Source organism: Protopterus annectens, chromosome 12.part0, assembly GCF_019279795.1.
Source record: "Protopterus annectens isolate FY-2018-M chromosome 12.part0, PAN1.0, whole genome shotgun sequence".
Taxonomy (NCBI): Eukaryota; Metazoa; Chordata; order Ceratodontiformes; family Protopteridae; genus Protopterus; species Protopterus annectens.
Window position 1 is genome coordinate 613653505 of NC_056746.1, and position 24884 is coordinate 613678388.

The following is a 24884-nucleotide window of genomic DNA, read 5'->3' on the forward strand; positions in this document are numbered from 1 at the left end:
GGTGGCCTAAGATGAATGGTACCCTTCAGGAAGGCCCTACATAATCTGTGAGACATCAAATTAGAACCTTCAGCTCCGAGGTGAAAATTTAATATTGCAGCCAATTGAACTCTAATAGTGGCAGTTGCAGCACCTTCATGAAAAAGCTTAGATAGGAATTCCAGGATACTAGCAATTGGGGAAACATAAGGCTCAATGTTATTTTGAGAGGCCAAAAAAGCAAATTGCTTCCATTTACTAATATATAATGTTCTGGTGGAAGTCTTATGTGAAGATACAAGAATGTGCTGTACCTCAGAAGAAAAATCATGTGACCTGGCTAGGTTTGGAATCGTAGCAGCCAAGCTGTCAGTCTGAGGGAACAAAGGGAGGGATGGAGGTCCCCTGACGAGTGTGTCAGCAGGTCTGGAACTGGGTCCAGAATCCAAGCTTCCTCCAGTTGATAGAGTCAGAGGAAGGGGAACCAAATCTGATGAGGCCAAAAAGGGGTTATTAAGATTACAGTCCTTCCCAGGCTTTTGGCTTTCTGCAACAATTTGGAATCAGGGGTGTAGGTGGGAAGGCATACAAGAGTACCGGGGACCAATTGTATACGAGCAAGTCCCTTGGGTGTCTCCCGGAGGAGGAATCAGGGCAAATCAGCTTCTGCATTTGGCATTCATAAGGGATGCAAACAGGTCACAGCAAGGCTGGCCCCATCTTCAGAAAATCATCTCCGCAACTTCATCTTTGAGAGACCACTGGTGTGGTAACAGAATGGCTCTGCTCAGTTTAACCGCTATCACGTTGGATTTCCCCGGGATATGCGTTGCTACCAGAAAGCACCTGGTGGATACTAACCACTGCCAAATTCTCAAGGCCTCTTGATACAGGGGGTAAGACTTGTTTCCCCCTTGCTTGTTGATGTACCAGACCACAGACATGTTGTCCATCTGTATCGCAACCGTCCTTAGAGGCAGAGAGTCATGGAAGTGCTGCAACGCCAAAAGCACCGCTCTCAGCTCCAGAACATTGATATGCAACTGTGACTGTCTACAACCAGGTGCCTTGGGCTGTTCTTCCCTGAAAAAGCCCCCCCCCCACCCTAAGAGAGAAGTGTCCATGGTCACCGTGGATGACGGTGGGGGAGAAACAAATGGTCGACCCACTGTAACTTGTTGGCTGGTCAACCACCAGCAAAGATCCTTCTTGCTAGAGTCTGTAATCATGATGAAGAATGACATCAGAAGTTGTTGGTAAGACCACTGGGTGAAAAGTAACCATTGAAGAATCCTTGTGCATATGTCCCAGAGGAACTACTATGAGCATAGCTGCCTTGGTACCTAGTAGCTTCAGAACTTGATGGGCCAGTACTGTTCTTCTCTGCAAAATGTCCAAGACCTGATTTTGGAGAGTGGTTATTCTGTCCAGGGGCAATTTTACAGTGGTGGTTTCTAGTTCTGCTGTGATGGCAACAATGCAGACTTTTCGAAATTGATAGTGATGCCTAACTGAGAGCAGAGATTGAGAGTGTGATCCCTGGGCAGAATTAGTTGATGCCTGGAGGCGGCAGTAAGGAGCCAGTCATCCAGATACAGAAACACTCGGAATCCTAGACACCTCAGTTGAGCCATAACCAGTGCCATGCATTTGGTAAAAACTCTAGGGGCTGTTGTGAGTCCAAAGGGCAGTGCTCAGAATTGGTACTGACTGGCACCCAGCCGGAACCGCAGATGATCTCTGGATGCCCTGGCCATTTTGATATGGTAATACGCATCCTTGAGATCTATAGAGCACATCCAATCTGTGTGGAGTTTGCATGTTCTCCCTGTGTTCGCGTGGGTTTCCTCCGGGTACTCCGGTTTCCTCCCACATTCCAAAGACATGCATCTGGAGCATTTCTCCCCGGGCCTCCGCTGAAAACAGGCTCTATGGAACCTAGTCGGACATTCCCGGTCAACAAATGTTAAATTAAAATTAAATTAAAATCTAACACTGCAAGGAATGGGAGAATAGACTGAAGCGTGACTATCCGGAACTTCTCCTTCTTTACAAATGTGTTGAGTCTGCTGAGATCTAAGAAGATCCTCCAATACCCTGTCTTTATTGGAACTAAAAAGAATCTGAAGTAAGTTCCGGATCCTATCTGGCCTGCTGGGACTGGCTGGATGACTCTTTTTCCTGCAGTCTCTGGATTTCTATGGCTGTTTGATCCCAGAGACTGGGTGGAACTTCTGGGATTTTTTTCCCAACAGGTGGGATTTCTAAGAATGGAATGATGTAACCTCTGATTACAATGCTTTGTACCCAAGAATCTGTTGTAATTCCTAGCCAGGCATCGGGATACAAAGCCAAGCTTCCCCCAACTACCTCCAGAGTAGGACAGTTGGGCCTCATTTCAGGAGCACTGATAGGGCTTACCAAGGAACTGATCCCTATTGCCCTGGTTCTGCAGACTCCTCTGCTGCCAGGGCAGCGTCTTCCATTATTACCCCCTCCTCTTCTCCTAGAGGGGGGTTCACTATGTGTGTTCTGGAAAGCTCCTTGGGACTTTCAGAACCACGTTTTTTCACCTTTCTGCCCTTTGGGGTATGGTCTGGTAGGGGTAGAAAAATAGACTCCTATGGCAGATAGAGTCTTTCCCTCTTGCTCACACCTACTGAGAGTCTCCTTGATTTTGGGCCCAAAAAGAGAAGAGCCATCGAATGGGGTGTTGACAAAGAAAGACTTGAAGCGCATCCAGGACTGTCTCCGAAGAGCTATCACTGAACCCGCTGCCCGACTCGAACCATCGGCTGCATAGGAAATGAGCCACATGGACGAGTTCACTATGGAATTAAGGGTATTAACCTTCTCAGAGACAGCTGCATTTGTACTACCCTGCAAAGCATCGCCGAGCTCTTTTAAGAGCTCTCTTTGAAGATGGGTAAAATGAGTCAAGTAGTTAAGTGATCGCATAGCAAAGGTTGCAGAACTAAAGATGCATTTCCCATATCTATCCATAGTCCTGGAATCCCTGTTAGGAGGAGGGACAGTAGAAGATGTTTCAGACATCTCTTTCCTGGTGGCCACTGCCACCACCGTGGCATCAACCAGCACTCCCTTATTGAAGAACAACTAGTCTTGGGGGGAGGAGATAAATTTGCTGGGCCTCCAAGGGACTGGTTCCATAGTATAAGGAGACTCCCATGCCCTTTGAGCAACCAATTCCATTAGCTCGTTGAGGTGGAAGGTTGAGACCCAAAGGCTTTCAGAAGCACTGACTCATCCTCAGTAGGGCTAATGGACTGCCAGTCACCCCTCTGCTTAAGGACTTCCAGGATATAAGCAAAGGAGATATCCCCCGAGGGGGACTGTGGGGACCCTTCCGATTCCTCTAAGTTAGTGTCTGATGTCAAAGACTCCTGTGAGGAGTCTAAATGCCTCCTCTTACAAAGTCTCTTCCTGGGAACCTCATTAGTGGGAGCTTCTGGTGAGGTCTCAGTAGAGCAAGGGTCACCCGATGGGGTTACCTGAGGCTACGGATCTCGACACTTCACAGGGACCTGCAATGTAGAGGCAGAAACCGGCACTTTAGAGGAGGAGGAGGAAGGACCTGATGAAGTGTGTGTCTTGGATGACATAACCCTCCTCATAGCATCGGAGGCACCACTGCTCTGACCTGAGGAAGCCGCCAGTTCCGAAGAAGATGACAACTTTCCCGGCACCAAGACTGTGGGCTCCAAACCAGAGGATGGAGCCAAGCTCATCTGCGCTGAAGCCCCGAGAGGAAGGGTCAGAACCGAAGCATCGATTTGACTCTCCCCCCCCGGAACCAACCAGAGAGTGTTGGCACCCAGACTCTTCCAATGGCACCAAAGAAGTCAGGGTTGATGGAGCCGATGGCACTGGAACAGGCCTCAGGTCCAAAGGCTCCACAATCATCAGATCCCTGCTCGGCTCAGAGGAGGATTAGTCACAGCAGGTGGGATGGTCTTGGGCCCCAAAACCAGTTGGGTCGACGCTGATAACAATCTAGCCATTGCCAGGCTCTCGAGAAGCCTCTGCACCATCCAGTCCACATCCACATCAGAGAGGGTCCTCAAAGAACGAGTCAAAGGAATCGAAGATGCCATAGATTGAAGGATAGGCGACCTCAAAGTTTCGGAGACCGGCTCTGAAAAATTGGCTCAGTGCACGGCTCAGAAGACTGCGGAGCCGGCAACCGCACCTTAACAGTAAGGCTTGGAGTTGATGACTTGGGCTCCAAGGAGGCCTTAGAAGACTTTGACCCCTTTGATGACTTGGAGGTCTGATCCACCTTGTACAAGGACTTCTGGAAATCTGGCTTCAATAAGCCTCTATCTACCAACTTCCTTTGTCTCTCAAGTAAAATCCTGCTACTGAAGGAATGGTACATAGAGCAATCCTCCTGGAGGTGAACATCCCCAAGCAATAAATGCAATTCACATGTGCATCCATGATGGACATCTTCTGGCCGCATTTTGGGCACTTTTTAAAACCTGATATTTGTTTCTCCTTATGGTCAGCATACTAGGAGCAACACCACAGTAAAACAGCAATGAAGAGAAAACCAAACACACACAAACAGTTCAAACTGTAACTACTAGAATAATACTGAGTTGTCAGACCACTGAAACAACTGTCAAGCTAATCACAAACACTACAAACTCTAACTCTAAGATAGAAAATATATATATATATATATATATATATATATATATATATATATATATATATATAAAATTTCCACTACCTAAGCACACTATTAACTTAGCAATAATAAGCTAGAAGATACTATTAATACTTTTGCTAAATGGGATAGGGATTAATAATGAAAAAATGACCAAAGGCCTAAGAGCAACCACTCTGAAAGGATAAAACTCATCAAACTTGAAAACGAAAATGCAGGCAAAGGCTAATTAGCCCAATAAGCAATACAACTGTAAATTTTAGAAATACTATGCAGCTAAATGCAGAAAAATAGCAAACGAGGAAAAATATAACACAAACTGGCCCGAACTCTCTGACGACCTCCGATCTGTTGTGGCAAACTAGATCTAAGGTAGGACAGAGAGCATCATGGGATAGGGACCTGGCCTCGAGCTACTCTAAGATTTTCAGATAGTAAAGCGTCCGACTTGGAGCTGATGGATTGGCTCCGAACCCATGTGTAAGAATGAACGGCGAGATTGAACAACTTCACATCAACAGATTTTGAACAGTTGCATAACAAACATAACACATGCATATATGGAACCACAGTAGTCATTACAACGGCATGCAGGTTACATTGATAGTAACAGGCCACCAATGATAGTATTTCACCACTGAACATTATTAGAAATACATTTCAATATTTGTTGAACAACAGGACATATGTCCTAACAGTAGGTTTGGTATAAAACATACCCATTAATCTGTGTGTTTAGATTGTTGTTGCAGATATGGTGGGAGTGTGAGAGAGATGTCAATTAACAACTTGTATATCCGTGCAGTACTCACAACTTTAATGATCATTGCTCTAATCATTACTCTACAGGAAGTATTACAATACCCTATGGCCTTGGTTTGGGCAGTGGTATGTTTGTACACAGTGTATACTTTAACCGTCTTATAGCTACATTCTACTTCTCTTACCTGGTAGACTTGTGGGGGGGAATGTTTGTTAACACTACCTGACTGTTTCTACACATGTTCGCAGATTCCTAGTTAAAATAACTATGCATACAGCTTACTACCACTCCCGGGATTCGAACCATGGCTGTGTCTGCTAAAAACACAATTTGTGTTTCATCAGAGTGAGCTATTGAGAAACTGCTGTTACTTTCTTCAGTGCTTTCTATCTAAGTCTCTCTTTGTTGTCCAATCTGACCTTGTAATTACAAAATTCGTATACAGACATTCCTAGACATATTTTTTATGTAGTACAGTGTGGGTAACAGTGGTTGATACAACATTACTATTTAGATAACAGAGCTTGGTGAATGCAGCATGTCAAGTCATACAATACCAGAGTAAACACAGAAGGTTATTGCCAGGCAGTTACAGTTCTCTTACCTGAAAGACCTGTGGGGGGAATGTTTGTTAACTATACCTGACTGTTTCTACACATATTGCCAAAATCCTAGTTAAAATTATGCATACAGCTTTACTACTACTCCTGGGATTCAAACCGTGGCTGTGTCTGCTAAAGATACAGCAATTTGTGTTTCATCAGAGTGAGCAATAAGAAACTAATGTTTCATTTTTCAGTGTTTTCTGTCTAAGTCTCTCTTGGTTGTACAATCTTGTAATTACAACATTTTTATACGGACATTCTACACATATTTTTATGTAGCACAGTGTGGGAAACAGTGGTTAACACAGCTATTCATATATCAGACCTTGGTGAATGCAACATGTCAGGCCATACAATATCAGAGTAAGCACAACCAGTCCAGGATTTAGAACTTTATTGTCAGGCAGTTACTTTTATTTAAATATGACCTATATGGGACTTTTACTGTCATATTGTCTGGTTTATTCAGTACAAACCATACAATTTTTTATACTGCCAGGTGACATTTTACTCCTTTATATTTATTTGGTATTACTACAAGCAGGATTGTTACTCACCAGCCTCACGACACAGCCTTTGCAACCTGCTGGTATGGGCTTCCTGGTTCACAGCCCGCTCATCTGGAGCTGTAATGAAAATAGAGAAACATTTATGCATACTTACCCATCACATACACAGGCTGGATTTTGGTAAACACTTATTGCTATGAATACTTACACACTGCTGGGACATCTCCCCTCTCTCTTGCTTCATGGACCCACTGTTCCAAGATCTTTGTCTTCCTCCTTTTCAGGTTGGCATAGTGATGCTGGACCTGCTTACCAGTCCGAGGATACCAGTGGCACTGCTGAGATCACAGGCAAGACTTTCCCAGACTTCCGCTTTATATTGGGAGCCCTGGTACTAGGCCTGCAGCAGTCTCACATCATGTTTTTTTACCAGGAATCCTTCCATGACCTTGAACTCCTGTATGCCCCAGTGCTGCACTCAAAAGCACATGCCCTCTCCAACACCTGCCATACTGCCTACAGTGGGGAGCTGCAACCAGTTATGAGCTGTATTCCTGCCTGCAGGGTTTAAATATGGCCAATTTCACACCCTTTGCCATGATTGGACAGTTTTGAATATGCTGAGCTAAGCTAAGCTACAGGCAAACCTGCTTAACTAAGGTTGGCAGTGCCTAAAGGGGCAGGTGCTGAGCACAGCTTACCAGTTTGCACATCTCCTTAGCTACAGTACTTCCTGCTTAGCATTTACGTTTCAGCAATGCTTACAGTGCCTCAGCTGAGCTGAGCATAACGTAACATTATTTACCTTTCATTTTTTGGACTACCATGATGGTGGGTTTCATTCATCATTTAGCATAGCTTATGATATGTATGTTGACCTTCCATAACATCCCCCTATGTTCTTTTCTGACATATTACATTTTATGTGACTGCATGTATGGGACACTTGTTTTTATGTGGGGGTTTCACAACTTCAGTACTCTGACACCTCCCATCTGGCCCTAATACACTGCTCTAGTTGGGAAAGATAAGTTACTTACTACATAAATATACTAAACTATTACATTTGTGGTGATGTCACATAGATGACACAATCAGCTGCAGTGGGGCTAGAACCCTGACTGATTACATTTAAACCATACAATCTAACCACTACTCTATTACCGTACTGCTTACAATGGCTGTCTATTGCTATTTAAATTCTTGGGCCATTTAAGCTGGCCTAGGCATAGCTAAGCAATGGGCACACCCACACAGCTACACTTAAACTTTCCTGCTGATGTGAAAAAAAATGAAACATTACGGCCGCTTTTTAAATATTGCTCTTACAAACTTAGACAGTTGTTAGAATAACAGGTTTTGTGCTCGCGTGCATTTTCTGCAGGGTATGACATCTAAAACTTAGTTCTGTCATTATTTTCTAACTTCATTCTTTAATGAAATGCCACTGCTTTGGCAGTGGCCACTTATTTATTTCATGGCCGTACACTATATGGCAGGAATCTGGGCATTCTCTGGGGATCTCTCTTGTTGGGGGTTTACATTCTGTAAAAAGAGTGATCCCGCTCTTTTTACATTTCCATACGGCAATTCTGGTGTGTAGGGGGCGTGTATCTTGTGACAACATTGCTCTCAGACACACACCCTGCACTCATACACATTTCGGTGTATGTATTGCAGCATGGCAGCATGCCTTCATGCATATGCATGGAGCGCTGCCGTGCTGCTCCCCTGTAGTCCCTTCCATGCAGGAATAGGCTATTCCTGCATGGATGTTTGCTGAATCCCGTGTCTCTGGCTACATTCAGAATTGTGGGATAAGGGTCTGGATTCACAAAGGCTTGTACGGAGTCTAAGAGTAGAGTAAGACTCCATGCAGCCAACATGTCTGCACAGCGATCCAGGAACAGCTGGCAGGGGCGTGCAAGAGAGCTCCTAAAACCCCTCTTACACGGACAGGGCTAGGATATGCAAATTACCTCATTTGCTGCAGAAAGTTATGCAAATGAGGTAAATTTGTGATCCAGGAAACCCTAACCTGTCCGAGTAAGAGTAGTGTTATGTGCAGAAATGTACTTGGTTGTCAACTGAGTACCGTTCTGCAAATAGCAAAAGGGAGCCATGACAGCTCCAAATAAAGGATGCATCCAGTTGAGGAAGCATGCCAATGGCCAAATATACAGCCATTGGCAATTCTACCCGTTGCAAAAAAAAAAAAATTAATAATTTTTTTTACCTCGATCTCCAAAGTTTAAGCATAGCACAGCATCGCGCAAAATGCGCTGCGCTGTAAAAATAAATAAATAAAAGCCAAAAATAGGTATTTTATGATAAATATACATCTGACATGCAAGTGAATGGCAGGTTGAAGACAACATGGCTACTGAGTAGAGGTTGCTAAGGAGGGAAGCTCAGTGTAAGAGATGTAACCAAGCATTAGTAGGCAATCTTATGTAAATGAGGGTAAGGATAGTGAATCCCAATTTCACATGGTAAATGAGCAAATTTCGTGGAGTGTAAGAGTAGGATAAGGGGAGTATCAGAGTAGAAGATAGGTGACATCATGAGGGGGTATGTATGAAAGAATGTAAGCTCATTGGAGCAGAGTGGCATGTGTTTGCTGTCAGTTACCCATTACTGGAAGAGGCGTGTCAACAGGTACCCCAGCTAAAGGCAAGAAATAGAAGGTGTATGCCGTGGACAACACTAAAGTTTCTTGTAGAAGTGCCTGCACCGTTTATGCGCACGTGTGCATGCCTGTAAAACCAAGTAAGACTGTGTGTGCACGTGTGAGCCTGTGTGTGCGTTTAAGCCAGAGTAAGCAAGTGTAAGGATGTTGAAACCTGTGTAAGTGCGTTTGCGCCTGTGTGCACATGTTTAAGCCGGAGTCAGCAAGTGTTAGGCCATGTAAGCATGTGTGCGCGCGTGTGAGCTGGTGTGCACATGTTTGCACTTGTTTGCGTGGCGCTGCCCCCTGTGGAAACAGAAAGGGAAAAGGAAGTACAACAAATAGTAGGAAGTTAACCAAGGAGAAGTAGCAGAGCTAGCAGGTGAAAACAATCAGAATCAGCCAATTACACAGGCAGTACACCAGCCCAGCCCAGCCCAGCCCAGCACTTAAAACTCTGCAAACAACTTTCCACTATGTTTTTCTCAGAGACACTGCAACACTGCAGTAAGCTAATATAAGTGAAAACTGAAAAAGCTTTACTGAGGCAAAGAAATGTTAGGGGCTGCCATTGCTGTTATAAGGCGACATATGCAACATGCTGAGGGTGGTGACAATGCAAATGCTGCTGAGCAACCCACAGTGAGGAGATGGAGAAGAGTGTACAGGCCCAGGGTAACCTACCAGGGGCTACATGAGCTGGAGATAGTGGAGCGCTATAGAGTGGACAGAGACCTCATGCAGCAAATTGTTGAGCTGTGCAGGTCATGCCTCACACACAGAACCAACAGAGGGGAACCCATCCCAGTGGAAACCAAGGTATTTGTTGGCCTAAGAATACAAGCAACAGGTACCTTCCAGAGACCAACTGGTGATATGATGGGGATTTTACAGGCATCAGCATCCAGGGTACTGCAGCAGTTCCTGAATGCCATGTCATCACATGTCGGTGATCATGTATATTTCCCCAATTCCTGTGAGGTATTGGCCAGCAATATGCATCTTTCCCAGCAAATAACGGAATACCCTGAGGTAGTGAGTTCAATAGACTGCACTCACATATGCATCAAAGCACCAGCTGGTGAGTGGGGTAGGATCTACTATAACCGCAAGGGTTTCCCCTCCATCAACTGCCAGGTCGTGTGTGATAATGAATGTGTGTGCTGGCTGCCCTGGAAGCTACCATGATTCCCATACCTGGCATCTGACACAGCTGTACCAGACATTTGCCAATGGGGACATCTCTCATGGTCACCTAATGGGGGATGCTGGATATGCACTCGAGCCGTGGCTGATGACACCCATCAGAAATGCACACACACCTGAACAGGAATGCCATAATGAGGCACATGCACAAACACGAAATGTAATTGAGCATGTGTTTGGGCTGCTCAAGTCATGGTTCCGGTGCCTGGACACATCTGGTGGAGCCTTGCAGTACTCACCAACTACATGTATCCAAATAGTCATGGTATGTGCTATGCTACATAATATGATCCTGCGAAAACAGCTGCAGCAGGTGCAGCATAGGGCTGGGCCAAACAGCCCCCCAACATTGCCAAGGCCATCACAGGCAGAGCGTGACTCGGAGGAGGAACAACCTGAGCCTGCCCCAGTAGAGAGAAGGAGGTGTGCCCAGTATGCTTTGGCCTTGGCAAAGAGGCAACGCATAGCATATACACTGGCTCAATAAGAACCCTGGAAATGATACCTCTCTCTGACTCACACATATAGTAAAAGGGATGCCTAACTTGACACTACCTGTTATCAAACATGTATAGGGAGTGTAATATGTGCATCCAACATAGTCAGCCCTGCAGCACCACCTGAGGCATGATTGCCATGTGATAAGCAATATAAAGCAGTGCTAAACAGCTTTTACCACTATTTAGTATATGTAAACAGAATTGCACACACTAAGTAGCACAACTTTGGGCAATGTTGAGCAATACTGGGCAGCGTTCAGTAATGTTGTGCAAGTTTGGTCAAAGTTGGGCATAGTTGAGCAAAAGCAGGTAAACATGGTCATATTTGCTTTACTGTTCCTTAAGCAGTCTGGTCTGCCCAGTATGAAAATATGAAGCAGTGACAGTCCTCAAACCCAGGATACTGTGCACTATAGTCACAGTACTGAACCACTAAACCATGACAGTATTTCACTGGTCAGCCTGTAGGAATAAATTTTGATAAGTCTATGCAAAGTGTCTTCTGGAAACCCCGCAGGCACAGCATAAGCCCTGTAGAGTTATGACACAAAGGTGAGCCCTGCATTAAAAATACAACTCGATTTATAACACACGTATAGTATAAATGTTAATATTGGGCGTGTTCACAAACGTCAACAAATGTAGTGGACTTCACATAGCAACATACTGAAAGGTCACACTGGGCATGCTCACACACTTGAATAAATGAGACAAATCTCAGGCAACAACATACTGAAAGGCCAAACTGGGCATGCTCACACACTTACGTCATGTGTGAGTACAGCAGTGGGTCACACATATCAGGCAGTTGCATGTATTAACCCAGGAACCTCTCACAATTCACCAATCCTGACTTGTGCATGCAGTGATATGACAACAAGCACATACATAATATATTGGAACCCTGTCATAATCAAATATGTACTACAGATACTTAGGTTGGTCATAGAAAGTTGAAAAGCAAAGAAAAAAATCAGTATCATCAATAACAATGTGCACTGCAAACACTATCCAATCCAGGTCATTGAAAGATTATCTGTGAAGGAGTCCATACAGAACCATGACACTACCCTCAGCTATGTCATAAATAGCAATGTACACTCATATATGTCCTGAGTCAGGGCCAACTGTAAATGACTGACAATGCCAACATCCTGTCAGACCGGCCCATACATACATACCCACCTCCCACTGACAAAAGTCCCTATCATCATATTATGAGATATCACATGTAGAATGGGTAAACAGCTCCTTCCAAAGCTGAGAACATGGCATCAATTGGATTATATTGTGCCCCATATGTTTCATAAGTAAACTGCAGAACAGACCCTGCACCTGAACAGTCTGTTGAGCCTCACCCTCTCTACAGGATATGAAACTGCTGAATGGGTTACAGCAACATATGGCACACTACACAAGTGGTGGTGCACAACAGACCATGGGAACTATAGTCTTATAAGCCGATGAAGTCTGATCTGTAAGGCCATGGAGTCCATCAGGATTGAAGTCAGAAACAGAGCTATTGGAAGCCTATAAACACACAACCCTACCAACTGGACTGGTCATGGGCAGATCATGTTACCCAAACCTGCTAGACTGTTTGCAAGGCAGCCACCCAGGACATACATGAATGAAATGAGCTACACACGTCCCACATACACTTTGAAGAGGCCTTTTCCAACATCCCAGACACGTCGTATCCACAAAATCAATAACCTGTGCATAAATATGTATTGTCATTGGATGGATTGGCAACTGGGACACAGATAGATCACACAAGGTAAGATTTGTGGAGTCCTGTTCAAGCTGTCCCCCATGTCTCAGTCCTGGGATTGCATAAATCTAAGTGCACACACATTACCATGTCTAGTCTGATGATGTCAGCATTCCACAAATATAACAGTGTAAATGAAAACCCCCAGGAAAGCACATAGCGTGTCATGTTAATGCATATCTCTCCCGTGTCATAACATAATTAGATAGGGGTTTGAATCCTGCAATTGCTCAGTGTGTGTGTGTGTCTCTGTGTGATTTCCTTTGAGATTATTGCCCTTTTTGTAGACTAGGAAAATGCCTTAAAAGTGTTACATTCCTGTTTGGCAAGTCTGATGATGTCAGCATCCTACAAATATAGCATTGGAAATGAAAACCCCCAGTAAAGCATATAGCACTTTGTGTTAATGTGTATCTCTAGTATCATAACCTAGTTAAGTAGGGGTTTGAATCTTGCAATTACTCTGTGTGTGTGGGGGGATATGTGTCTGTGTGAGTTCTTTTGAGAGTATTGTCCTTTTGGAGACTAGGCAAACACCTTAAAAGTGTTACATTCCTGTTTGGCAAGTCTGATGATGTCAGCATCCTACAAATATAGCATTGGAAATTAAAAACCCCAGTAAAGCATATAGCGTGTTGTGTTAATGCGTATCTCTCTAGTATCATAACCTAGTTAGGTAGGGGTTTGAACCCTGCAATTGCTATGTGTGTGAGGGGGTATGTTTCTGTGTGATTCTCTCTGAGAGTATTGTCCTATTTGTAGACTAGGAAAACACATTAAAGGTGTTACATTCCTGTTTTTCAAGTCTGATGATGTCAGCATATTACAAATATAGCAGTGGAAATGCAAACACCCAGCAAAGCATATAGCACGTGTTGTTAATGCGTAACTATCTAGTATCATAAAATAGTTAGATAGGTGTTTAAATCCTGCAATTGCTGGGTGTGTATGTGTGATACTGTTGGGCAATGTGTTGCGTGTTTAGCTTTTACTACTGTATGACATATCAGTATAACAACAGTATGTGCATTGCACACTTCAGGTATCTGTGTGGCAAATACATATATGTACATGTGACCTCAATTAGTTCATATGTGTGAAGCCTGCTTTCTACATTAATACATCTGTCACCTATGACAGATTGTGCTGTTGCTTCTCAGACCTTTGGTCACATATGTATGTTTGTGACAAGGCCAGCCACTGTAGTGATCTGTGGCCTAGGTCATCTGTGTCACACACAGCCATGACAGTTTCTATAGAATAGTGTGAGTGAGGGTTCATGCCTTGGGTATATTTCAGACATGTTCAAACACAACAAAGTCTGTCAATAATGGACATTCATTATAGGTGTACAACAACTTTGTGGATATGCATACAGACCCCTTAATGGTTATGTGATACACCGAGGGACTGCAGAATACCTATGGAAATGTGAATACCAAAGGACAGATGACATAACACTTGGTTGTATGCACACATCAGTACCCATTATACACATTTGGGGCTACTACCTATGTGGTACTGTCAGGATACTATGTTTAACAAATGTGGATGACTATGCTATATTTGGCTTACAGCTTTAGAGCATGGGTTGGACAATGGGTATCTGACTGTATGATACCCTTGTGGAGGATAAGTGTCTCATCCGGAGAAAGCATTGTAGTCCACTGTATGCATTTCCAGATGTGGACGGACATATCCCTAGTGTGTTTGCTTGTACCTAAGAGGGCTATATGCAAGGCAGGAGTGGTCCCAGGAATGGGTGGCGGTCAATACCTCTGGCTACTGGTATAATACAGTACTGGACGGATCCAAATGATACTGAGTTCCCTACATCTGTGTGTCAGTTTTCAAGTCATCATCTAACGATTGGTCATGGTCAGGCTGTTGAGGTTGTGTACACTACCAGAATGCAAACCAATGACAAATAGTAACAGTATCACCCACAGCATAGTGTCAAACCATGTCATACACACATGTGTACCCAAGTTAAAACGTATGTGTATTAAAATGCATACTGACCACCAATAGAAACAATGAAGTTTTGACACTGTGTAATACAGGGCATGTCACCTTTCCCATGTGTCCACTATGCACGTACATGCAGACAGTGCACCTCCACTATGTTCACAAATGTACACCTGCAAATCTGTACTGCACACATCACACACATACTGTCCACTCACCAACATACGCTGCCAAAACTACACACATCAGCCAAGTGGCACATGGGCTGACAATACATTTTTGGAATTAACACTGTTATAAACAATGCTACATTGATTATCATAGCTTTAATGCATCATGCCTACTCATATATAGCGACAGGGATATCATTGCACTGTACTGTTGACAACATGCTAACATTGCTACACTGCTATAAAGTCATCCTGTGCATCAGCACCATGTTAGCCTGTTCCTGCATCAATGTTACAGATGACAGGAGGTGGCACAGTTTCATCATATGCACAGGGTGTGTTGTTGGTTTGCCGGAGCCCGACATTGACCCATCCAATCAACATGTATGTGTGTGTTTGAGGAACAACAGTACAGCATGGGTCAATGTTGATGTGATGTGTGTGTGTATGTGTTAGCCCTAGGTGTATGGATTATGTGTGTGTGTCTGCATGCACACAGTTCCACCATGTGGCTGCCATATACGGGAGGTTGTGGGACAGCCACAGACTGTACCTGCCAGGCTGTACAGATCACCGTCTCTGGCTACGGACAAAGTACCTGTGCCTGGCATGGGTGCAATGGACAGTATCGGGTACCAAGCCAGACTGGGTACTGTCATCAGAGGCAGAGGCATGTGGACTGGACCCATGTCCCTGCTGGGACTGGCCAGAGCCACGTGCATGTGGTCTTCTATGATGGTCTATTGACAGCCCTGCTCCAAAATTGCTAGGGCTGGTACTGCCACTATGGGAGGGGCTGTGACTCGGATGTCATCTGTGACGACTGCCAGCCGATGATGTTGCTGGCATACATCCATGTCGACATCTCGATAGTCCTGCACTGCCCTGGCACATGGACATTACATTGCGGAAGACATCTAATGTCTCTCTCAACATCTATCAATGACCTCAGTGTAGTGACGCACTGCACCCACAAGGTCATGGATACTGTCATTGATAGCGGTGTTATGGGCCCTCTGCGCCCTCAGTTCCTGTCTGGTGTACCGTTCCATACATGCCTGTGCATGCATAACAGCCTGGAACATACCTGAGGTTGTAAGACATGTGGGGGCATGTCTGCCAGGAACATTATGACCAGTGTGCTCCCACAAGAACCCCTGGACATCCGCCTATGTGGTACCATCCCAGGATTATGGGTATGGCTGCTGTGAGGGGTTGCATGTGCCATAGATACCACACTATCCTGGTGAATGCCTACTGTATGCTGTCCCTCAGCTAAGGCCACTGGTGATGAGGGATGTATTGGCAGTATGAATGTGCACATAGATGGTGTGGAAAGCGGTTTACTATTAAATGTGCGAATGCACTCCGTGCGAACGGCGACCCCATCGGCCGCGCTTGCGAACGACGCAACACTGCAAAATATTTCGGCTGGTGAGAAAAAAACCGAAAACTCCGGACGACGGACATTACGCACAACCACACCTCCCCTACCATGATGGGGTGGGATGGGGGATGTTTGCCGTTCACACATCTGGGAATCGGTGTATTGCCGTTCGCAGTTCCGCGTTCGAATGCGAAAATGCGCACAACGGATCGACAATTCAATAGTAAACCGTGGAAAGCTGTGTACTGTCGATTGGCGGAACAACGACAGACCCTGTCAAACCTGCCTGTGCCACAACACATGTTTCATCATCACCACTATTTGTGGCAGTGTCTTCAGGTTCCCTGCTGCAATCAACCAACATAACCTCAGCACCTGTGAGAGGGATACAGGAAACACACTTTACAATCTGTACCTGATGTTAGCACACATGCACACATGAACACATGCATGCATGCACACATGAACACATGCACACATGAACACATGCACACATGCACACATGAACACAAATACACTACCCACTAAAGTAGACACACACACACACACACACACACACACACACACACACACACACACACACACACCAACAGCAATACAGAACATACCCATTAGTGGTTGATGGTGGAGTACAGTATCACAAGCCAAAGAGTCCTATCACACGTGTCAGCATGCAAGATGTGTGTTGCTCAAAAGCATGTAGTACGAGTGTAGAGAGTCCTTTTTAATAACAGTATACATCTGTTTGATGCATGTGTGTTCTTCAATGATTGGCCTCACCCTGGAACACAATGTGTACATGGACACAGCATTGCTGTGCAAGTATTACATGCTTTTCAATGTCCTGTGCACCATCACTCACAGGTATGGATGGATGCACACAGCTGTCAGGTGTATAGCAATGAATGCTATGTGTTGTACTGTAGTTACTGTAACTGGATGTAGTGTAGTACCATGAGCCATCATCAGGCAGCATCATGTGGTCATTCAAGGCCTCTAATGTGTGCCACACTGGCAGCTATCTTGCTGTACCTGAACTGCTGCACTGTGGCTACATTAACAATTTCACAGGCAGTTGTTACATGGGTATGTAAGGTGTTCAATAGGGAGTATTGCCTAACATGAATGTCTTGTCTGTTGAAGAGTTTTGCAATGCCCCATGATAGGCCTCTACCCCTCAGATATAGTATGTGTGCTGTGTAGTTGACATTTGGGATACTGGAGCCTGACCTTACAGCAGATGTCTACATATGCCATGTGTATGATATTGATATATACTGCGTATGACAAAGTGGTGTATGTTGTGTGCATGTGTATTGACTTTGCCTATACAATGTCCACTACAGTGTACTACATTGGTTTGGGATGCTCTGTGTATAGCATGTGTTTGAGACAGCCACTCATGCTACAAGGATGTGCATAGTCCCACAGGAAACTTGCAGAGCATGCATTATGTGTAGGTGTTGTACATGTGTAAATGGCCTAAAACCCACCTATGACATGCACATGTTATTTACCATATGAAATGTAAAACACTCACCAGCATGGGTCTGCTGTCTTGCTGTCACACCAGAGGGACCTACAAGGATATGAGACAGTTTTTCAGTGTCAACAACTGCAGCATTGCTGCTGTGACTTTGCAATTTTACAGTAGTACAATGGTTGACAGTCACAGGCATACAGATTATGTTCAAAATTATCAGTATTGCATAATGCCAGGCTCCACATCTTCCAAATACACAGTACACAGCTGACATATGCATGTTCTAACAATTGAGCTAACAGTAGTCTACAGATATGGCATGTTACCTGCACACTCGCAGTCAACTTGCTGGGTTACTCCAGCCTCCATGATGACACATGTTTGTTGTAGTGGTTGGCCAGGAGCCACCACGCTGAGGAGCAGCTCTTCCACTCTGGTGAGGGGCTGGTATGATGCTGCACCACCACCTGTGGCAAGCTGTTGTCTGCGGACATCATAGGCATGCTGCCGGACATGTCTGATTAAATCACAGCAGTGATGGCGTACCTGCTCATAAGTCCACTTATGCATGCCTACCTCATTAACCCGACAGACAACATCCTGCCACAGTGCAGTACGCTCATGCTGATCCTGGCTGGTTCTGGAGAACAGCAGGGTGTGATGTTGTACTAGTGTGAAGATGATTACTTCCTCCTCTTCAGGGGAATAGGCAGGGTTGCGATGATGAGACATGTCCCTGTAAGAAAATAAGACAATTATTGTGAGCAAGTTTTGTGGCACACTTAACATTCTAAACTACAGATATCAATGAAATGACATATTTAGCAACCTATTGGCTGTCAGTAGATACACACTTTTAATCCCACACATCAGTGCTCAGCCCACAACTGCCTGACAGTGCCTGGCACGTTCTATATATTAAACCATGTTCTGCACAGCAACAAAGTGAAACCAGTATGTAAGACTATACAACAGCACATAGCACACTGTATGTGACACAATGCACCCCCTAGCCACAGGAGGTTTATATGAAGCTAATGCATACAGAAAATTGTCATCCATTGAAATGATTGTAAAGTACAGTTACAGTACTACCAGTACACCACACTACTTGTTGATAGCAAACCCTTAAGTAACATATGTGCACATTCATCAATATAGGTGGCATACTGCTGTACTACACTATACATGTTGCTAGATATGCACTTATATCCTGTAACACACATATGAACCAGGCCATGTTACAGGCATGCCCACACACACATCAGACATACCTACAAGACACAAAGGTATGGCAACCCAGATGAGCTTTACCTGTGTACCATACAGTACTGTGTGTCAGCATTACAAAACCTTCTGCCTGAGGTATGTAATGTGTGTGGACTACAGGTAACAAACAAAACAGTGTTTCAAAGCAATGTGGATATACACAATACTATGCTGTTTATGCCTACACTTCAGGTAGTACTACAGTACATACGGGATTTGTATTCACTAGTGTCAATAATCAATGCGCATACATGTACCACTTTAGCCTGCAATGGCACACTCCAGTCAACACCATGGGACTATGTCACACTGTATACCATACTGCTTTTGCTGCCTAGCAATAGCATACATATCTTTTGTGGAGATCACAGCTAGAACACTACATAACATGATATAAACATTTACCCACTAGGCTATCACACATATACACAATGTTGACACATTCACCTACACATTCACCATCACAATCAGTCAACCTCACATAGCAATTACTGCAACATGTACATGCGTGTGTGTATCAGGTCATAGGTAGCTCATAGGCTATTAGGCGTAGGGCCTATAGAAACCTAGAAATACGGTACCCTGCCCTTCAACACCCATGTAATTTATGTTCATGTGCCCCTGTCATGCAGAGCCACAGAGGTGATTCCCAGGTTGTATTTCCTATGTCATATCCATTCATCATGATTATTCATGATGACTGCAAATGAGGACCATTCTTTGCTGTTGATAGGTAGTTAGTTCCAGGGTATGGTATGTGTCTGAGATGAGCATGTACCACTCCAGCATGTTATGCTTTTTGACGTTACAAGGTTTAGATCAGTACAGTGTGTAGTTTGTAGGGATTTTGATCTGTTTACATGGAGCATGTCCAACAGCTGTGAGTTTGGCATAGCTTTGTATGTTAGGCAGAGGTTGGCTCTGGGTATGCTGTATGCGACACAGTATAGCTGTGGTTTTGTAAGACAGTCTGCTTAGGGTATCTGTTTGAGTCTGGTAATACTTTTTGGGGTGTTTGTGTCTGGCGTCTACAGTTGCTGTAGATGTCTTCTGAGGTACATTGCAAAATGCCCATTGTACTCTATGATGGGTGTTATGACTGATGAGTAGAGTGGAACACTGACCTCTCATTCCATGTATGACACACCTTTTGTGATGACATGTGGACCGTACATGGTTTACATGACCAGTGTGGCACTGTGATTGTCAAAAGCGGCACTACTGTCCAACTGTGTCCCGTGGTCTCTTATCACAGTTTTGGTGTGGAGTAGACTACCACCTATGTGGTAGTTAATGGGTACAGGGTTTTTAACAAAAGGGATGGCAATACATTTACCACATTGAGCTTGAGCGTACATATAAACATCCATTGGTGTACATAGAGATTTACATGTAAGCACATATACAGTCCACCTTTCATGGTGGGAATATCAATTATGCAAGGATTGAGAGAGATACAGTTATGTAACAATTTTGCAAAGTGTTGTGCAGAATGCATTGTGGGTATTCTCAAGGCATGTATCTTTAGCAGGACTCCCTGTCTGGAAGACTATAAACCTAGCAAATCATACACGCAGCATTTAAACACCACATGTCATATACCAGCACTGTATGCTGTCTTGTTTGCCACACACTATAACCTACATGAAAATATGCACATAACAACCTTCACCAACATATATATGTCCACCCTTCACAGACAGTTGCAGTATGTATCTTGTTCTATGCACATGTTAAGATGCTAATATATCTGGCACATAACTATCTCTACATATGTGTGTGCCATACACTCACAAGGTACACACAGTTGTATGTCTGTAGACCTCACGGATGACCTGATGGGCCTTGCTACAACATGAAAAGTTGTCACATGTGTGCATGGCAGTAGTATTACAGGAAGTATTTATAGCTGCTAATGCTACATTACTATACTAGCCTGGTACAGCAGTTGCCAATGCTAAGCTACATATTATATGACTATCATGCATGTGTTACTCTGTCACATCCATGTTTATATAGCTGTTTGCACTACTCCCCCAGACAGCCATTATACACAGTACTGTACAGAAAATAGATGACATGATTGGATGTTTGACATTAAATGCTGAGCTACATATGTCACAGTTATGTCCCACTGCACACAGCTACACACTAATTTGTCCATGGCAGTAGTCATGCATGGCATCAGTGCATACATACCTACTGCTACCACATATGCATGTTTCAAAGTATTTACAGTACTTTTCATAAACATCTACTACTTGCAGGTGATCTCATTTCTGTCACATACCTGTTTGTCACTTTCAGGTCCGTCTGTTTTTTTTTTTTAGACAATTTTTTTTGGTGTTGCCTAAGTAGAGTTAGCTTCTACTTAATTCCCTTTCTGTTTTAATTCAGTTTTTTTTTTTTTACTTAATTAATTTTTTTGCTGGATGATTCACTCACCAATTCCAGCCACAGGAATATCAGAATGGGTGAATGGATGAATTAAAATTTATACTGCACCATTATAAAAACTCAGGGAACATTAAAGTGTGAGGTAACCAATGTATTTTAAACTACAAATAAATAATACTCTCTCTCTCTCTCTCTCTCTCTCTATATATATATATATATTTATATATATATATATATATATATATATATATATATATATATATATATATGTAATTACACAAACTAGTAGAATGACAAAACAAAGATGACTTATGAATGTTTGCTTAAAGCAAGCCATCATCTTTCACTGAAATCCTGCAGAAATAAATAAGTCTTAAACTGGGACTTGAAGGAGGATAGAGTAGTCCATTATGTAAGGGACTGAGATATAATAACCCGGTGGGGAAAAAAAATTGCATTTCCGCAAACATTAAATGGCATCTGGGAATCTCAAGCACATTGAAGGCACTGGTCTTGGTAGTAAATCCATATAAGCTTTATAAGGAAGGTGTACATGAGGCTGTATAGACAGAACCTAAAACCTTGCAGGGATTCTGTGACCTAATTGCGATTGGTATGGAGCTTGAAGCACAAGTGTTACATTGGTAGATATAGAAAACCTAATGGGTAGTTTTGTTGATACATTCTGTACTAGTTGAGGACAGCAGATTCTACTAACCAGTAAGCCCAGAAACAGCGTATTAAATATTTCACCTTAGATGAAATAAGAGCATAAATCTCTATTATCAAAGTAGAATTGAAGATTGTGTTATTAATCTAGGTGATGAATTTTGCATGGAAATATTACAGCCACTAGAGCCCCAGCTGCTTGAATTCTACTAACTTACAGCTGGAGACTTGAATGGCTGTAATCACAACCACCCTTATGCCAAAACAGTTGGTTAAGCTCGAACGTGAATTCATAGATGCAGCTGCCACAGTGTTCAGATACAATAAAGTGCTCCCCATGAAACAGGTGACTGCGGAAGGGAAATGGGGAAGGGGATTTTAGGTTTAGGATTGGGGGTACTGGAAGATTAGTGTTAGGGAGAGGAGAGTAAATTACAATTTAGGGAGTTATCAGGAGATTAGGATTAGGGAGGGGAAGGGGACTTTAGGTTTAGTGAGTGATCAAGGGTAGCAGAAGTTTAGGTTTGGGGAGAGGATGGATATTTTAGGTTTAGGGAGCAATCAGGAGACTATGGTTAGGCAGGGGAGGAAGATTTTAGCTTTACAGACTGATTGGTTGTTTAGGTTTAGGGAATGAGTTACAGCTTTTAGGGTTAGGCTCAGGCTTCTGGAAGTGATAGTTAGCCTTTTCTAACTTTACTGGAATTGAGTCAGTGGGAGTCAGGACACTTTCCAACATGAGTGAGTGGCAGTAGGCAAGTGTGTTGCAAGCTAATGGTATGCAACCACTTGCAGTAGACCCATTTTACATGGCTGCCTGTTCATCAAGATTTTGATTCACATGTCTTGAAATGCAGAAAAAAAGACCAAAAATACAGGAGAAGTGTGAGTATTTAACATCACAAATAATTTGGAGTCCTTAAAATACTTGTTTGCAAATGACAGCTGCAGTCAAAATATACACCAGGATTAGAACTATTCAATACCAGATTATACTTTACATTGGGCTGTATAGGTTTTTGGCTACTAGAAGAAATAGATGATGTTTAAATAGTGATCCTGACAGCTACAACCTTTCTCTTTCTCAGCATTGAATAAAACCTATTTCAAGAGGTCCAACATGTGAATGGTTACAAGGCAATTCTCCACAGTATCAAACTGGTTCTGGATAAGTGGATCCTAGAAAAGATATGATTGGGTGTCATCTATCCAGTAGTGGCATCACAGTCCATGTCTCTTGTGGATGTTCCCTAGATGTAACATGTACAGTGCCAGTAGTGAACCGAACAATTCGTGTGGGAGATCATTTTATCAGAACACTGCTGAGTCAGCTATATTTCTCTAAAATCATTTATTGGAACATACTGATCCAATTATATTGCTCTAAAAAACTCTCCATGTTAGGAATAGGCTTGTCCAAATCAAAATGATTTGCATCACACCATAGATGAAGCATACCTCTCAACCTCTTAGAGCAAGAAATCTGGACAAAGCCATCAATAAAAGTTGGTCAAAGGCCCAAAAATAGAGACAAATTTTAAATATTGGTCTTACAAACTTAGAAAGTTGATAATGGGTTTTGCATTAGCATGAGTTTTCTGAAGGGTAAGAAGTCTGAAACCGAGATGTCTGTCATTATTTTCTAACTTTAATCTTTAACGATTTGCCCAAAATTTGCCAGAAAACCACAACTTTATGAAAAATGGACCAAAAATATGAGGCAAAAATCTGGACATTCTGTGAACGTCTGTACAGTTGAGAGGTATGAGTGTTCGCTCTATATTTCATGGAACCACCCAAACACAAAAGCACCTGCACGTATAATTCATGGTCCAATGTTATAGACAGAGACTGGTTTACAGCAATGTGGTACACAGCATTTGATAGATTTTTCTTAGGATGTCATCAACCACTGTTATCAGGGCTGCTTTGGTAATGTAACATCAAGGAAACCAAGAATGAAATTGAATCCATCCAGCTATCTATCTATCTATCTATCTATCTATCTATCTATCTATCTATCTATCTATCTGTCTGTCTGTCTGTCTATCTATCTATCTATCTATCTATCTATCTATCTATCTATCTATCTATCTATCTATCTTTTTGTTAGTTCCACTGGAATAGTGGCCACTTTTTAAGAGAGATACTGAATAGTAGAAATATGGATATGGTACAGGGAAAATTCCCATATACTTATAGGATCTTTTACATCCATCTGAACTACCACCAACTCAGGCAGGTGACACATCAGTTTAACATCTTATCCAAAGGATAGTACTCTCAGGAGTGCAGTACCCCCTAATGCTGCACTGGTGTGTAAGCAATGGAAAATGAATCCAAACAGTTGATGTGGGAAGAGAATCTACAGTCTCCTGATCTTCCGGCACCAAAGGTGAAGTTGCTAATTGCTGAACCATTGACAGTATCTACTGCTGCTAATTACTTGTGATTATTAATTATTCATTATGGAATTATTATTCATACTTTCCAACCTTTTCAAGCATATTACCCAAAATGGGATGATATGATATAGGACAACAGTTTATCTAATCATCACTGTCAAGGCATATTTAGCAAAGATTGTACTAAATATTCCTGAAGTATTCCTGGCAAAGTCCCACTGTTCAGTAAGTAATTGAAAAGAAGGGGTTCAGTCAAATAATATGTTTGTAATAGGAAGAATTGATTTTGTAGAAGTCAATTCCATAAAAGACTGAATGGGGAACTGTCACCAGCATCTCTGGGTCTTTTGGCACCATAAAGTGTGAACTTGTCCCATGTAATGCAAAACCATACAGATTTATTTATTTATTTATTTATTTATTTGCATTTGTTAACCGG